The sequence below is a fragment of the Rhipicephalus microplus genome, unplaced genomic scaffold (genome assembly GCF_043290135.1).
Source record: "Rhipicephalus microplus isolate Deutch F79 unplaced genomic scaffold, USDA_Rmic scaffold_50, whole genome shotgun sequence".
In the NCBI taxonomy this organism is placed as follows: domain Eukaryota; kingdom Metazoa; phylum Arthropoda; class Arachnida; order Ixodida; family Ixodidae; genus Rhipicephalus; species Rhipicephalus microplus.
Genome location: NW_027464623.1, coordinates 67,408 through 86,031, shown reverse-complemented (window position 1 = coordinate 86,031; position 18,624 = coordinate 67,408). Strand labels below are relative to the sequence as shown.

The 18,624-nt window shown below is 44.8% G+C and overlaps 1 protein-coding gene and 2 non-coding genes across 3 annotated transcripts in view; all 3 read left to right on the top strand.

Moving 5' to 3' along the window:
* The window catches only part of LOC142788261 (uncharacterized), a 30,659-nt gene that overhangs the window by 8,058 nt on the left and 3,977 nt on the right, over positions 1-18,624 (top strand). The window lies entirely within an intron of this gene.
* Positions 16,296-16,368, top strand: TRNAT-CGU (transfer RNA threonine (anticodon CGU)). Its single transcript has one exon. It is a non-coding gene; the product is annotated as a tRNA-Thr (tRNA).
* TRNAT-CGU (transfer RNA threonine (anticodon CGU)) lies at positions 16,747-16,819 on the top strand. The gene has a single exon. It is a non-coding gene; the product is annotated as a tRNA-Thr (tRNA).

Below are 18,624 nucleotides of genomic sequence, written 5' to 3'. Positions count from 1 at the left end.
ATCGAGTCAGTCACGCCATCTACAGACAGGCGATGCCTTGGTCGTGAGACTGTCCACGTGAGTCGTCTCAAGCCATATCACGACCCACTCCTAATCTCGTCACCTTGACTTGCCAGGATGGGTCGTCTTCGTCGCCGGGGTACTGTAGAGAGGAAGAAGAATATGTGCCGCAGTGGGTCACGCCTTTAGCAAGAGGAGCCGAGCGCGAGCTGTGCCCCCGAGCGTTGTGTTTCCTGCGTCGGTTGCTGCCGCCCGCTTTCCGCATCAATAGACCTGCTGTACAAGTACTACTTGCGCCAATGAACCCCGTTTCATCATCATTATTATTATTATTATTATTATTATTATTATTATTATTATTATTATTATTATTATTATTATTATTATTATTATTATTATTATTATTATTATTATTATTATTATACTGCAGGCTACAAATGGGCTCAAGCAGGAGTGGGAGTGTTACAGAGCCGTTAGATCAATTAGGTCAGTGATAGCGTACCAGTTCCCAGATACGCGCGGCTACTTTTCACTACATTTACGGCAATTTGCTCCTGTTAGTCACTTCATCAGTAGTCTTTTTTTTTTCTCAATTTTTTTGCTATTTTCTCATTTTTCAATTTGGCAACCCTGTCGAAAGCCACGGGAACCGACGGCCACAACGGTTTATTGATTTGTGCGGTTTGACGTCCCAAAACCACCATATGATTATGAGCGACGCCGTAGTGGAGGGCTCCGGAAATTTCGACCACCTGCTGTTCTCTAATGTGCACCCATATATGACCATAGGGCCCACAACATTTTCGCCTCCACAGAAATTGCAGCCGCCGCAGCCGGGATTCGATCCCGCGACCTGCGGGTCAGCAGCCGATTACCTTAGCCACTAGACCACCGCGGCGGGGCGATGGCCACAACGGCATGCTACAATCCTCATCTCAAAACGTTCAGGAAAGTGACGCGTAGAAGGCAAGTCGGCTAAAATGAACACAATAAGGTTACTATCAGCATCGTTTCTAATCGGTCAGTGACTCGCCTTCTGCAATGAGCTTCACTTAGCGAAATTGAGGGTATTAGAAAAGACAATATCATGTAGATACGCTAATACAAACAAGAAAAGACAGTGTGCCTCACCTCTAAGGAACTCTAATTAGCCGTTGCAAGACGTTCTTGTAGCCAGAAAATGCTCGAGCTCAATTAATTCCTTGAGATTATCTGAATGCTTTAACTAGGAGTCCGTGTCATCACCACTTCTTTGTTTAGTATTCCTTTGCTTCTCTTGTTCTTTGGCCAAGTCTTAATGAAGATGAGAAGCAATGACCACTTTATTTTTGTCCCGATGTCTTGCCTTCGTTCTTAACAATCAGTGGCGAATCATGAAGTCTCTTCGTGTACGCTAAACTTGCACAAATGGTAACAAACACACAATAACACTTTTACTTGCAACAGCTTCTGTTTTTGTTCCTTGTCATGTTTTACAACATCATACCCTATAATATTAAATTCCGGCGGATGACTTTTTGAATGTTAAGCATTTCCTTGAAAAAATCGGCAACTTTCACCATATCTATCTGTCTATCTTTCTAGCCGCTTACATTTGGGTGCTCTCGTGGTCACCCCCTTCACTTCGCGTGAACCAAAACTAGCATGGGAGGCTAAGATGGTTTGACGAATAAGACGTGCTGGTCAAGACATGAATAATGTCACGACCCCGTCGCGTACGTCGTCGAGCACTATCCGCCAGACAGTGGCACATAACCACGGGTGGGTATATACCGCTGGTATGCGGGTATGTGCCACAGGTGATGTACCCTTAGTATCTACCCAGGACTGAGGAGAACATTTATGGGCAATTTCAACGCGTGAGCGTTAAGAATTACCCGACATCGGTAGCGTCGACCCAACGAATGCAAATAATAAATCTCAGGGTCCCAGCTGGACTCGAACCCAAGCATTCTGCCTGGGAATGAGGCATTTTACCACAGAGCTACGCCAGGTCTCAGAAGTACTTTTCAAATAGACGCTAATCTTCGTGAAACGTCAATAGTGGTTGCATCTATCTATCTATCTATCTATCTATCTATCTATCTATCTATCTATCTATCTATCTATCTATCTATCTATCTATCTATCTATCTGTCTGTCTGTCTGTCTGTCTGTCTGTCTGTCTGTCTGTCTATCTATCTATCTATCTATCTATCTATCTATCTATCTATCTATCTATCTATCTATCTATCTATCTATCTATCTATTTAGCAACACCCTACTTCATGCTCCCGTAAACATGTCGTTAATGGGATTTATACCAAAAATGGTCTGGCATTACATTACTGTATGAAAAACATAAACTACTCGTCATATGGTGGAAATTATGACTTACTTGTCATTAACCGCGTGATTTAGATACCGTGACCATGGTGCTCTAGCGGCCGTTTATTCAACTTGGTATCTACTGAACATGGTATGACGAGACATTTCAACTTGACTAACTTAAAGCAGTGGCGATAATATGAAAATTATGACTTGCATGACATGTACATAATGACATTTATACCATGCTCATAAGCATCAGTGGCTGTTCCGCCAGGTTCACAGGTACAAAATTCGGTAATGCGTGAAGTGCTTTTATGATGAACTTGAATGACAAAGATTGATATAGAAGTCATTAGAATAATGTCATGTACAACATGACTTGCATACCTCGCCCATGGCGAGCACGCGGCGAGGTCACTACGTTGGTATACAGCAAATTTGGTATTGCCTGACGCGACTGCATGACGCCCATAAATGGCATATGGTAAAATGAAAATTATGGCATTCATATTCATGCCATTGGCACCATGAACTATATACCACGCTCATGGCGCGCTTGCGGCCAGTTCTCTAGCTTTATATAGACCAAAATTGGCACTGCGTGACGTGACTATATTACAAGCGTAAACAGCAAGTGTATATATATATATATATATATATATATATATATATATATATATATATATATATATATATATATATATATATATATATATCATGATGTGCCATATAAGAATGAGAATGACTTGCATACCGAGCTGATGGCGCCCTTGCGTCCAGTACACTTACGCGATATACACCGCATTGCGTATTGCCTAAAGGCTACGTATGAAGTACTTAATTATGAAGTCCTAACATGTAATAACCGCATTCATGCCATGTGCAACATTATTTATTTGCCAAGCTGACGGTACGCTCACGGCTGTTTAGCTACACGGCTGGTGTAGCTAAGCAGCTGGTATACACCAAAATGACTGTTGCATAACGTGACTCTATGACGAAGTTAGATGACAGGTTGTACATGAAATTATTACATTCATAATATTTATGGCATATGGTGCACTCGCGGCCAGTTCGCTAGCGTGATATATTTCAAATTTGGTTCAGCGTGATAGGTGCGTATGAGGGGTATATATGACAGGTTCTAACATAAAAATCATGGCACACACGGTATGTACAGCGTAAATTAATTTTCTGGCTGCCTCACTTAAGATCGAATGCCACGTATGCGTGGAATCGGTCGGCTTTTGTTTTGTGGTAACGTAGTGCATAGGGCAGTATTTCAAAAAAGAACGATACACCGTTTTCCCATAATATTACTCAAAAAATAGTGCAATATAATATGCAGTTGACGTACTGTTCATTCAAGGCAATTATTTTGTGTTATTGTGAAAGAGTGTACCATGAAACCTAAATGAATCGAGGTTGTACCTAAAAAATTAATGCACTGTACTTTACCGCTTTGATGACTCTACATTGTAACATTATTGCTATTACGTCATTGGCACCACAACTATTAAGAGTTTTTTGTGCTACAGCTAAGAAGGAGTTAACCTGTTAGATTATCACTAAATGTTATGGCACTGCAACTATGGTAACACAATGTTTCTTTCGAATGTGAGTTTGGTGTAAATGTGATAGTAGGTTAACAAGTGTCTCTTCACGCCATAAAAAATTCGTCCTAGGCAGCTACTGATCTGTTATTATTCTCTCTCATTTTGATAAGCACTTCCCCATCAAGCCAAGGAAAGAGCTCTGATAAAACTAGTTCAAGCCCTCACTGGCTGTGTGTGTACACTCGGTTTTTGAACCTATTCTGTCTTGATTTGGCATTACGTTGCAAGGTTGGAGTCGTTCGATGCGAGTAACAGTGTCTCATCAGTTGGGGTCGAAGCACGAAATAAAAAATAAATGTGTGCAGTATCAAAATACTGATGCATTGTCCTTGAGGCGATAAGGTATCTGTGCTGAGTGTTCTCATTATTTGTGTTCTCATCAATTTCTTGGATGCTCCAAAATTTTTCGTACAATTGTCGGTTTTTTGCACAACTATTTTTTTCTTCGTGGTGCGATTCTAAATTATTCACACATCCTCATTTTTCGTTATTAATTCATAATACATACTTTTTATATCAGTGTCACATGAGCGCCCACTACTACTACGTGCAATGTATCAGTGAGGGCAATGCTCCTTTGTCCCAACGGCAAAAGAATAGCTTGGCTGATACAGAGCAATAACCAGGAATATTGCACTGTCTTAGATGAAAAGTAAGCATTACAAATGATGAGACTGTAGCATAACACTATGAAATGCACACATCTTTTTAAAGCTAGGCAAATCTGGAGAATATCTAAAACAACAGGGTATTCTGCGGATTAGCCATCAGTCAAGTCTGCCGACTTGAACGCACTCAATATACTTATTTTTTTTTAGTTTAGTTAATCCTGTGCGAAATTGCAGCTTATAAGTGCCGTTGAACCTGATTTTAAGGCCCCTAGAGACAAAGCAGCAGAACTGTTTACACTAAAGGCCCTAGTCTAAAGCCTTATAAGACAAATCGTCGTTACTGTCTACACTACGTCAACATAAACAATGATACATTTAAACTAAAGATTCACTAGCGTAAACATGATCGAGGCAAGATAGTTTAGCTTGAGTGCAAGTCAACCTGTGGAAAATGTCTTTCTCAATCATATCATCAGTGAGTCCGCATCCTTCAAACGATATTTTATTTCATTGCAGGCTTGCTTGATAAGTACAGTGACCTCTAAATCTGCATTTCAAAGAAAAATAACAAAGAAATTGCTTGCTTACCTTTTATTGTAGCAGACCCATGGTACTCTAAAGCTGAGGCATCTGTAAAAGATAAAAGATTACGCAAAGAAATTTATTAGCGACAGGGTCCTCTAACTCGCATTTCCAAAGTGGCTTTTAAAGATGCGGCTGTACTTTGGCTATGCAGCTCACTAATAGAGTTTTCGAAGGCATGGCTCGATTTATTGACAAAGACGACTGTGTCTTGGGCTCATATGAAAACACTGCCATTAGTTTCTAAGCCAGATCTATACTCCTCATTTCCCTCAAGCATATATTTTATATAACAGGAGGATATTCAATAACACCCCCTTGCACAATAATGGCAAAACGGTCGGGTTGGGACACATTTATATGGTAGCAGAGAGCAGGAGGACGCAAACGTAGGGAATAAGTGTTCGGCACAAGCGCTGCCTTTAGCGAAAATTTCAATGCAAGTGACAGGTTGTATAAATTGAATATGCGACCCGAATTGATTACGGGAAGTAAACGAAAAAAAAATAAAACAAAAAGCAAGCAAGTCAAAGGCCACAGTCGTACGGTAGTATGCGTCTGATAAAGAGCTTAGAGAAATAAGAAAAAGATATATATATATATATATATATATATATATATATATATATATATATATATATATATATATATATATATATATATATATATATATATATATTGTGAGCGCTGACTATGTACTTCATCTTCATCTGTATGACCAAACCATCTTAGTGATTATCATCGTATGTCACGCGGGCTGTCTCTCTGGCTCGTGCGTCTGGATTAAAAAAGATAACCTGGTTGCTGCCGTACCGGACGTGGTCTCCTAAGTGGTGGAGCGTGCTTTGGTTCCCACGTCCTCCTGCTCTACCCGTCACCCCTGGAGCTCCCGTCTGGTCGACGGTTGTGCCCTCAAGCAACAGCGATGGCAGAACCCAACGCGTCCGCTGCTGCAACCGCTCCTTCTCAGCCACTTAGGCTTCACTACACCGTGAGTACCTCTCATCGAGACCCTCCGGTATTTTCCGGCCTTCGCAACGAAGACGTCGAAGAATGGCTGGACAGTTACGATCAAACCAGCGTTTGTAATTATTGGGACGAGGCGCACAAACTGCGCTACGTTCCTTTTTACCTCGATGGCGTCGCTAAAACGTGGTATTACAACCACGAGAGCGACTTCTCCAATTGGTCAGCCTTCACGGGGCATCTCCGTCAGGTATTTGGCACGTCTGCAGGATGTTCTGTAGTAGCGAAACAGAAGCTCGCAACCCGCATCCAGGGGGACGACGAATCGTATACGTCCTACATTGAAGATATTCTGGCTTTCTGTCGCCTAGCACAAAATGACATGACGGAGGCCGATCGCATCCGACATCTACTGAAAGGTATCAACTCTGTGACCTTCAATGCTCTCGTGATCCAGAATCCGACTACCGTCCGGGACGTCATCACTACATGCCAACGCCTGGACGCAGTTCATTCCATGCGCCTTCCACACGCCTCCTGCGACGCTCGCTTTACCAAAGAGCATGAATTGCGGGCCCTTATCCGCACAATTGTGAGAGAAGAACTTCACGGCCTTATTCCAGGCAACCCTACCGTTGCGTCTGTCCACACACATCCTCCCAACCTGCGAGAGATAATCAAGGACGAACTGGCATCAATGACAAGCGCTGCACATGCCCCGTCTCCTGCGCGCTTCCCAGTGCCTTCGTACGCAGAAGTTGCATCGCGGGCCCCTGCACCAGTTCCAACCGTGCCTGCGGACGTCGGGTGTGACCATGTAGCTGCGATGACAACGCAAGCGCCAAGGTCACGCCACTTTTCTACATGGCGTCCTCCGCGCCCCATCTGCTTCTACTGTGGCATAAGGGGTCATATATCCCGTTTCTGCCGCCGCCGTCAGCAGGATTAACGACGTGGTTACTCCGCTTACGAGAGAGACTATGCCCCGAGACCCGATGAATACGATCCCGCACCGTATCCATCCACCTCCCGTCAGTCGCCCTCCCCTCCACGGTCTCATGCTGGTCCTCATCCTTCTCGTTCATCTCGCCGCCGTTCTCCGTCACCGTTTCGGCGTACGTCATCACCCCTGCGTCCCGCTCCAATCACTCTGGACTCGGAAGACTAGAAGGTGCAGTTTTTGGAGGGGACACTGCTTGTTGTCATAACGTTACAACTCCACCATCTCGTCCAGCTAATTTACTGCCTGTTTGTGTGAAAGGTGTTTTTGTTGACGCCCTTATAGACACTGGAGCCGCAATTTCGGTAATTGATCGTGAATTGTGTTTTCGCCTGCGTAAAGTGCAAACTCCTTATGCCGGTCCCATGTTATGCGGCGCTAATGACAGTCCAATTCGCCCGACCGGGTTGTGCACTGCTCGTGTTCTCATCGATGGAATCCGTCATCACATACAATTGGCTGTGCTGTCTTCGTGCGCTCATCAGATAATCTTAGGCTGGGACTTCTTGTCAGCGGCGTCTGCTGTAATTTCGTGTGGTCGGCCCCTCATTTGCATTACGGACACTGAGCTTTCTTCTGCTGCCGACCTTTCGTCGCCCAACCTTGTGACAGCTGCGGATTTCTTCCTGCCTCCCGGACAAGAACGTGTCCTTACAATCAAGTCAAGAGACATTCTAGATGGTGACGCTGTGGTTGTTTCTTGCCAGCGCTGCATTTTTCGAGGGATCACCATCGCATCTTGTTTAGTGCGGTTCTCCCGTGGTTATGCAAGCATCACAACCTGCAACACGACGCCAGAACCACTTCTTTTGCCACAGGGGACCACTGTTGCCAGCATTACTGAAGAAGCACCACTTTGTGTCGTCACTGGTTCATCTGCTTCGTCATTCTCAAAGTGTATGCCAGCGGAAGATGCATTTCCTGCTCTCAAGGCCACTTTGTGTGAACATCTCAACCCAACGCAAACTGATGCCTTGCTAGCGTTATTAATGAAGCACAAAACTTGCTTTGACGTTTGTTCCGAAGGTCTGGGTCAAACAACAGTGACCGCCCATCGTATCGACACCGACAGAAGCCGTGGGATTCGCCGCCGCCCTTACCGTGTGTCGGCTTCTGAACGCAAGCTTATAGAAGAACAAGTCAACGACATGCTCGCGCGCAACGTCATCAGGCCTTCGACAAGCGCATGGTCTTCTCCTGTCATACTATTGAAAAAAAAAAGGATGGCTCGGTACGGTTTTGCATTGATTACAGATCACTCAACAAAAAACTCGTAAGGACGTCTACCCAATGCCTCGCATTGACGACGCTCTTGATACTTTACAAGGTGCCCAGTACTTTTCAAGTCTCGACTTGCGCTCCGGTTATTGGCAGATTCCAATGCACGAGTCTGATAAAGAGAAGACTGCGTTTGCTACGCCAGATGGGCTCTATGAATTCAATGTGATGCCTTTCGGCCTGTGCAATGCCCCAGCCACATTCGAACGGATGATAGACACAGTACTGTGGAGATTAAAATGGAAGACCTGTCTTTGCTACCTGGACAACATTGTCATCTTTTCGTCCAGCTTCTCACAGCACCTGGAATGGCTAGACGAAGTCCTCACGTGTTTAGCTAAGGCCGGTCTCCAGCTCAACACTAAGAAGTGTCGGTTTGCTGGTCACAGCATCAAGGTATTAGGTCACGTCGTCAGTAAACATGGCGTTGAGCCCGATCCCGACAAGGTTGCCGCGGTACTGCACTTTCCTACACCAACCACACAGAAAGACCTCCGCAGCTTCCTTGGCTTAGCGTCGTATTTTCGCCGCTTTGTACGTGATTTCGCTACTATTGCGGGTCCTCTGCACAAACTTCTGACCACGAGCGCACCCTTTTTCTGGTCGGATGACTGCGAAGCTGCTTTTCACACCCTCAAGCGATGCCTCACATGACAGCCAGTGCTTCGCCATTTCGACCCTGCAGCACATACTGTGCTACACACTGACGCAAGTGGACTTGGCATCGGTGCTGTCCTTCTTCAGTGGAACCACGGTTTCGAAGAACAAGTCGTGGCCTACGCGAGCCGTACTCTGTCACCTGCTGAGCGAAACTACAGCATCACTGAGCAAGAATGTCTCGCCATCGTGTGGTCCATACTAAAGTTTCGTCCTTACTTATACGGCCGGCATTTCACAATAGTGACTGACCATCATGCTCTGTGTTGGTTATCGTCTCTCAAAAATTTGTCGGGACGCCTTGGCCGTTGGGTACTACGATTGCAAGAGTATGACTACAGCGTCACATATAGGTCGGGCCGAGAGCACCAAGATGCCGACGCTTTGTCCCGTTGCCCGCTCTCGCAAAGCGCCGAAGTGTCACCTTCCATCTGTTCATCACCGCCTGCCAAAGTGACCAAACAGACGGCTGCTGCTTCGAAACAGTTAGTTGCCTCGGCGGACCTTCTTTCGTTCACAGATCTCGCCTCGCTCCAACATGCCGATACCTACTGCCGCACAATCATCGATCGGCTCACTGGCTTATCGCGTGCTCCAAACAGCCGCCTAAGGCGACAACTTGCCCGTTTCAAGCTTCAAGAGGGAACATTATGTCGGCAAATTTACCATCCTCTCGGTAACCAATGGGTTCCCGTCATTCCTCGCTCACTTCGTGTGGAAGTTCTACAAGCGTTTCATAACGATGCGACAGCTGGCCACTTAGGGTTTCACAAGACCTACGACCGTCTCAAGACTAGCTGCTTTTGGCCTGGCCTCTCCACTTCAGTCGCCAAATACGTCGCTTCCTGTGCGTCATGCCAGCACCGAAAACGTACCACGTCTCTTCCCGCGGGGCCATTGCAATCACTGCCGTGCCCGTCCACTCCCTTTGAATTTGTGGGCATAGACTTATACGGACCTCTTCCGCTGACGCCAGCTGGTCACCGTTGAATTGTTACTGCCGTAGACCACCTTACTCGCTACGCGGAGTCGGCAGCTCTTTCATCTGGTGCTACCTCTGAAGTAGCCGATTTTTTCCTTCGCGCCATTATTTTACGACATGGCGCACCGCGTGTGCTCCTTAGTGACCGTGGCAAGACATTTCTTTCACATGTCCTTGCTGAAGTCTTACAGGCCTCTAACACCATCCACAAGACCACATCAGCGTATCACCCAGAAACTAATGGTCTGACTGAGCGTTTTCACCGAACTTTGTCCGACATGATCTCTATGTACGTGCAACTGGATCACAAAAACTGGGACACAATACTTCCTTTCGTCACGTTCGCATATAACACTGCCATACAGCGTACGACGAATTTCAGCCCTTTTTTCTCGTGTATGGCCGTGTACCGACTTTTGTTCTGGACACCATCTTTTTGTCCACATCTTCCAATCCATCTTCATCTCTCCCGGAAGAGTTCGCCGCTCGCGTCGCCCGCTGCCGTGAAATCGCCCGCGCCAACACTGCTACCATTCAGGACAAGAGAAAAATCGACATTGATGCGAAGCGTCGAGTTGTGTTCCGCCCAGGCGACGAAGTCCTTTTGTGGACACCTGTTCGTGTACCTGGGCTCTGCGAAAAATTCCTTCACCGATATCTCGGTTCATACACCGTCCTGGAACGAACATCTGAAGTCAACTATCGCGTTGCTCCTGTCAACGCGGCTCCTGATCACCGTCGCCGCCACACCGAGATCGCCCACGTCTCTCGACTAAAACGATCTATTCGGCGTCTCAACCCTTTCTAACTTGCTGCCCTCTTTCGCGAAGGGGGGAAAATAGTGTGAGCGCTGACTATGTACTTCATCTTCATCTGTATGACCAAACCATCTTAGTGATCATCATCGTATGTTACGCGGGCTGTCTCTCTGGCTCGTGCGTCTGGATTAAAAAAGATAACCTGGTTGCTGCCGTACCGGACGTGGTCTCATAATATATAAGTATTCAGAATTCATATCAGTAAAAACAGCACAAAGCGCAATAAGACAGAATAATGAAAGAATGGCACAGAGAGATGGAAGCGCTCAAAATTATGACACACAAGCGACCCGAGGAGAAAACGTTCAGGACAGGAAGACCATGACTTGCAATTTGTTGAATTATTGCAGTTCAAATTTCAATTTGAATCAGATAGCTTAGGTTTATGTGAAAAGATGGACAGGCGCACAAGTACGCTTGCCTAGAAGAACTGTACAAACATAACCCGTCCTTAGTCCATCACTCTCTGAAAAAAATTCGCAGTTCACAACTGATCAGTGTTAGTGACGTATAACTGATAGGCATCGCGCTTCGCTTTATTGATAGGGGCTCGCGTTCATTCTCATATTTTCACCTGCCCTCTTTTTGGCCTCCCCAAGAAAAAAAACATAGCCACAACACAACACCCCCTCACCCCTCCCGAAAGAACTCGATTGTTGCCCCGTCGCTTCGCTTACAGAAAAAGAAAGTTTTAGAACTTCATCTTCAGTAAGTTTCCTTGTAGCACACTTGAAAAATAGCAAGAAATGAAGGCACATATAAATAGACAGAGCGGTAACTTCCAACATATTTTAATCTGGGAAACCAGGGAACATTTATGCATCTGTCTGACGAGTCACAGTCATGTGAGCTCGTGAATAAAAACACAACATAAATGTAAGTGCATACATAGATATATATACACATGCACTTACAACCTCAAGGTAAGCGCAGATATACGTTAACTCTTTTTTCTGAAAGTGCTATTGACGGCTGGTCGACACACATATGTCCAAGTGCCGCAATCTGTCCAGCTTTTATTATGAGCCGAGTCATTACACATTTGCCTCTAACTATTATTCTGGTGTTTCTAAATATTTAGGGAATATTGATCCTGTTTACAATGTTGCGCAAGGAGACCATCACTGGCATTTTTTCCCAACTAGGTTGCGCGAACACAAAAATAAAGTTGGAAAAATGCTAGTGATGCTCTTCTCGCGCAACGTTCCAAAACGGTATCAATGTTCCCCTATCTTTGAAAAGAGCACAATAATTCAACGAAAACACCGGTATTTTTTAATGGCTATGGACGTCGCACACTACACGGGGCTCTAGCCTTTCGAAACATATCTAAATGCGATCTCCACGACCGGGATCAAACCTGCTGCCGGTTGCTGAGCAGCCAAGCGCCATGTATTCGAAGTACCACCACGGCGGTCAGTCTTCAATTGTGTAGTGTACTTCCTTTCACGTGTCACATTTGTTGAAGTTATTCCCTCCACCTTCCCGTTCCTTCGCAATTACAACTGCACCTACTTCTCCCAGATAAGTGTAAAACGTGCTTACGGGCTGGTTCGTAAGACATTACGGCATATGGCAGCGAACACCACGTCACACAATGAACAAGCACACAAAGAGAGGAGACCAAGCGCTGCTGTCTACACTCAGATAGACTACACGCAGCGCTTCTGTCGTCTCTTCGGGTGCGTGTTTTTTGTTTAAATTTGTGTGGCCTATCGTATGTCATAAATAGGCACAGCCGCTTGAGCTGAAAAAAAAAATCAGTGACGAGACCAAAGAAACGCGGTATAGACTTCAATGCAACAGAGTTGAGTCTCCCGATTTGTATAGAGTTGAGAATCTACACACTTCTATGGCGTATGTTAGTACTATCTGGTCAAAACAATCTTTTTAAGAAAGGTCTAACTACACAAGGCGAGCCACTGAAAGATATCCTTGAAAGTCGGAATCTGTGTGGCGACACGTGGTCCCGTTCTTGTTTAAAGTTGTCGACCGAAGTTATTTTACTGTTGGACCGAACCAATCGAGCTGAGGTCTGTTCTGTAATCTAATGCCTTTCTTTAGGAAGACGGTGATAAAACGAACAGGATAGTTCGTATCGTGAGAGCACTATCCACATACGAGTACAGTCCTATGTATGTATTTGTACTGTCACGAAACCGAAGCTAGCCCCGCCGCGGTGGTCTAGTGGCTAAGGTACTCGGCTGCTGACCCGCAGGTCGCGGGTTCAAATCCCGGCTGCGGCGGCTCCATTTCCGATGGAGGCGGAAATGTTGTAGGCCCGTGTGCTCAGATTTGGGTGCACGTTAAAGAACCCCAGGTGGTCTAAATTTCCGGAGCCCTCCACTACGGCGTCTCTCATAATCATATGGTGGTTTTGGGACGTTAAACCCCACATATCAATCAATCAATCAAACCGAAGCTAACGCAGACGTCACCTGATAAGGTGCAACAGGCAGCTAAGCAGCTATAGCGTATATTATCTCTATAGGTTGTCCAGAAGAGGACTTGAATTCTTGGGGGCAATACGGGATGACATTTGACAATAGGTACAAGCGACATCAGTCTGTAGTAAATGCGAGGCATCGTTACCAATGCCATTACGGCAAGTGAGCACTAAAACGGCCCGCTACCGACGAGCACGCGAAGCTGCATAATAGGTTCCCTGCGCTTCAGCTGCTATTTACATGGATACCGTACATTCCCTCTTACAACTCTCCCCTAAATATAACTCGTGTCTCCAGGAACCAAGCGGGGGAAAACAATAACCCAAAATAAAAAAAAGACCTGCTCGTTGCTGTAACCCACCTTCCTCACATTACTGTCAAGCAGTGCCATCCGGCCAATTTGCGCAGCAGAATTTGCAATCTAAGTGCGGTAATAAATATTTCTTATATGATGTATCAAAACACTTGTTTTTATCAGCACTTTTACATATGCAGGCTCGAATGATGTGATAGTAGCAAAAAAATAAGAAAAATTATAAAACAAGGCCCACTTACTTACTCAACGACACATGCATAATGTGAAAAGAAGTACGAGGGCAAAAGCAGTGCATTTTGGAAAGCGTGGAAAGTTAAATAGCGCGAACAGGTGGCTCCTAGTTTAGTGGTTAGATAAATCTTCTTGCTCGTCCAGCGGTTGCCTTATACGCGGATTTCCCCCTTTGTGTTTGCCATATTCCCATCTCCCTTCTCGGTGTATTCCCCTTTTCACAGGACCTGCACTTCGTCCCAGAATACCGTCGAAGTTACGAAAACCATTTGCTCAGTGATCATGCCCATGCCCGCGCGAACCATATGCACACGGAAAATGCGTTTGCTTTCGCTAGGAAAACTCATTGTCCGCCTCGGAGACCCACCTCGTACACTATCTTCCTTTTTTTTTCTTTTGCAGTTGTACTCTAAAGTTGAAGCAAAAGCGAGAAAAAAGAAGATCAAGCGCAAACTAAGCGGGAAATCTCGAAAAAACCTTCTTGCCGGCAGATTCCAGCTTCTGGGAACAGTAAACACGTACGCAATAAACGCGAAAGAACGAGGACCGCAAATAAACGAGTATTGCTGGAGAAAAAGCAGCATTAGGTGAAAGTAGGTTCGTAGCGTTCGCGTTGTCTTCGCACAAAAATTTATGCCACTCTCACTTTTTTCTCAACGAGAAGCAGAAAGCAAGAACGTGAAAGCGGAAGACAACCTTTTTCGTGTCTCTGGCCTCTGAAGATTCGCGCCCTAGCAAAATGATTCAGCGAAATTACTCATAAACTCACAATTGCCATGACCTCCAAACAACTTACTAAAAGAAGGTAAAAAAGAAAACTCTTCAACTAATAGTGATGTTCAGCGCTTGCTGTCCTGAACCCGCACGTGCTTTATCTGAGGAAGGAACAACATTTTACTTGGAGAAGGAACAAAAGGTATTGCGTCAGTTCTTGCCTATTTTCTATCAGCTAGAGATTTCTTCATTTATCCCTCTATTATCTTTGTGAAAGACGTCATGCTTACGCTTAGTGATCTTTATCGGGTGCTTAATAGAAAACTCCAGTGCGAGGAGGGAGAGATTGATGGTATCAGCGTTTCACCCCTCTTGTTGATCGAGTCCGGAATAAAACAAACTTTGCAGTCGCAATGGGTGAAAAGATGAAACATACCGGATGACGTGCTCCTTCCCAAGACCTTTCATTTGTTCCCGGCTATCAGTGGTACAGATTGAAAGTGAACCGTTTTCTGAATGCATAATCATGGTTTCTGAGTCGTGATTATTCTCTAGAAAACGCACGTAGCAATTCACTCATTGATATGTGGGGTTTAACATCCCAAAATCACCATAAGGTTATGAGAGATGAGGTAGTGGAGGGCTCCGGAAATTTCGACCACCGGGAGTTCTTTTACGTGCACCCAAATCTGAGCACATGGGCGTACAGCATTTTCGCCTCCATTAAAAATGCAGCCGCCGCAACCAGGATTCGATTCCGTTACCTGCGGGTCAGCAGCCAAGTACCTTAGCCACTAGACCACCACGGTGGGCCGAGCGTAGCCCTGTGCTTTAAAGACTGGAATGAAACGTCCTACTCACTTAAGTAATGGGCTAAACTAGGTACACTCCATCCCCCTTGAGAAGAGTAGCACCGACTTGTCATGTACTACTTCAGTAACAGCTGCGACTTCAATGGCACAACATAAATGTTGCTGCCAACAGGGTGTTTTAACAAGTATCACTGCGTCCTGCGTGGTACACGAAAAAAAAAGCAAACGACTGCTTTAAGCATCACACGTGTGACCACTATAACACCCGTTTCACAAGAGCTTCTCACGTAGACACTTACACGTAGGTTAGATGTGCACGTTCTTATTATTGTGATAGCAATTATATCGACACTCTCGGCTGGATCTTGCCGCCGGCGTCGGCTTCGGCATCGACGTGGGCGTCACTATCACTCAGTATATATATATATATGGCGCTGACTGTCGCTCCTACTTCTAAATTCACAGATAAACCCAAAAAAAAGTGGATGGAGGGAGGGCCGCTGTGATAGCTCAGTGGTTAGAGCATCGAACGCGTAATTCGAAGGTCATAGGTTCGATTCCTTCCACAGTTAGTGATTTTTTCATCCACTTTTCTTTCTTCTTATTTACATTCCATTGGTTTTAATAACTTCCCCTGTACATTCCTTGGCATTACTGTCTGTTATATCTCATTAATATTGTGTTAAAACACGGAAAAACGAGCCCTTAGGTATACACTTCTTTCCCTTATTTCATTGAACGAGGGTCTCGTACTGGCAGACTTGGTGTGTTTAGGTTGTGTAAGAGGGACAATTAATCAGCTGCCTGCTCATAATAAGTTCACGTGCTACGTGACGCCAAACATGCGCATAAGAGTGTTTTCACACTCGTTGTTTGGCTTATAGATGGCGCTGACTGTCGCTCCTACTTCTAAATTCACAGATAAACCCCAAAAAAAGTGGATGGAGGGAGGGCCGCTGTGATAGCTCAGTGGTTAGAGCATCGAACGCGTAATTCGAAGGTCGTAGGTTCGATTCCTGCTCACAGTTGGTGATTTTTCATCAACTTTTCTTTCTTCTTATTTACATTCCATTGGTTTTAATAACTTCCCCTGTACATTCCTTGGCATTACTGTCTGTTATATCTCATTAATATTGTGTTAAAACACGGAAAAACGAGCCCTTAGGTATACACTTCTTTCCCTTATTTCATTGAACGAGGGTCTCGTACTGGCAGACTTGGTGTGTTTAGGTTGTATAAGAGGGACAATTAATCAGCTGCCTGCTCATAAGTTCACGTGCTACGTGACGCCAAACATGAGCATAAGAGTGTTTTCACACTCGTTGTTTGACTTATAGATGGCGCTGACTGTCGCTCCTACTTCTAAATTCACAGATAAACAAAAAAAAGTGGATGGAGGGAGGGCCGCTGTGATAGCTCAGTGGTTAGAGCATCGAACGCGTAATTCGAAGGTCGTAGGTTCGATTCCTGCTCACAGTTGGTGATTTTTTCATCCACTTTTCTTTCTTCCTATTTACATTCCATTGGTTTTAATAACTTCCCCTGTACATTCCTTGGCATTACTGCCTGTTATATCTCATTATATTGTGTTAAAACACGGAAAAACGAGGCCTTAGGTATACACTTCTTTCCCTTATTTCATTGAACGAGGGTCTCGTACTGGCAGACTTGGTGTGTTTAGGTTGTATAAGAGGGACAATTAATCAGCTGCCTGCACATAATAAGTTCACGTGCTACGTGACGCCAAACATGCGCATAAGAGTGTTTTCACACTCGTTGTTTGGCTTATAGATGGCGCTGACTGTCGCTCCTACTTCTAAATTCACAGATAAACCCAAAAAAAAGTGAATGGAGGGAGGGCCGCTGTGATAGCTCAGTGGTTAGAGCATCGAACGCGTAATATGAAGGTCGTAGGTTCGATTCCTGCTCACAGTTGGTGATTTTTTCATCCACTTTTCTTCTTATTTACATTCCATTGGTTTTAATAACTTCCCCTGTACATTCCTTGGCATTACTGTCTGTTATATCTCATTAAGATTGTGTTAAAACACGGAAAAACGAGCCCTTAGGTATACACTTCTTTCCCTTATTTGATTGAACGAGGGTCTCGTACTGGCAGACTTGGTGTGTTTAGGTTGTATAAGAGGGACAATTAATCAGCTGCCTGCTCATAATAAGTTCACGTGCTACGTGACGCCAAACATGCGCATAAGAGTGTTTTCACACTCGTTGTTTGGCTTATAGATGGCGCTGACTGTCGCTCCTACTTCTAAATTCACAGATAAACCCAAAAAAAGTGGATGGAGGGAGGGCCGCTGTGATAGCTCAGTGGTTAGAGCATCGAACGCGTAATTCGAAGGTCGTAGGTTCGATTCCTGCCCACAGTTGGTGATTTTTTCATCCACTTTTCTTTCTTCTTATTTACATTCCATTGGTTTTAATAACTTCCCCTGTACATTCCTTCGCATTACTGTCTGTTATATCTCATTAATATTGTGTTAAAACACGGAAAAACGAGCCCTTAGGTATACACTTCTTTCCCGTATTTCACTGAACGAGGGTCTCGTACTGGCAGACTTGGTGTGTTTAGGTTGTATAGGAGGGACAATTAATCAGCTGCCTGCTCATAATAAGTTCACGTGCTACGTGACGCCAAACATGCGCATAAGAGTGTTTTCACACTCGTTGTTTGGCTTATAGATGGCGCTGACTGTCGCTCCTACTTCTGAATTCACAGATAAACAAAAAAAAATGTGGATGGAGGGAGGGCCGCTGTGATAGCTCAGTGATTAGAGCATCGAACGCGTAATTCGAAGGTCGTAGGTTCGATTCCTGCTCACAGTTGGTGATTTTTTCATCCACTTTTCTTTCTTCTTATTTACATTCCATTGGTTTTAATAACTTCCCCTGTACATTCCTTGGCACTACTGTCTGTTATATCTCATTAATATTGTGTTAAAACACGGAAAACGAGCCCTTAGGTATACACCTCTTTCCCTTATTTCATTGAACGAGGGTCTCGTACTGGCAGACTTGGTGTGTTTAGGTTGTATAAGAGGGACAATTAATCAGCTGCCTGCTCATAATAAGTTCACGTGCTACGTGACGCCAAACATGCGCATAAGAGTGTTTTCACACTCGTTGTTTGGCTTATAGATGGCGCTGACTGTCGCTCCTACTTCTAAATTCACAGATAAACCCAAAATAAAGTGGATGGAGGGAGGGCCGCTGTGATAGCTCAGTGGTTAGAGCATCGAACGCGTAATTCGAAGGTCGTAGGCTCG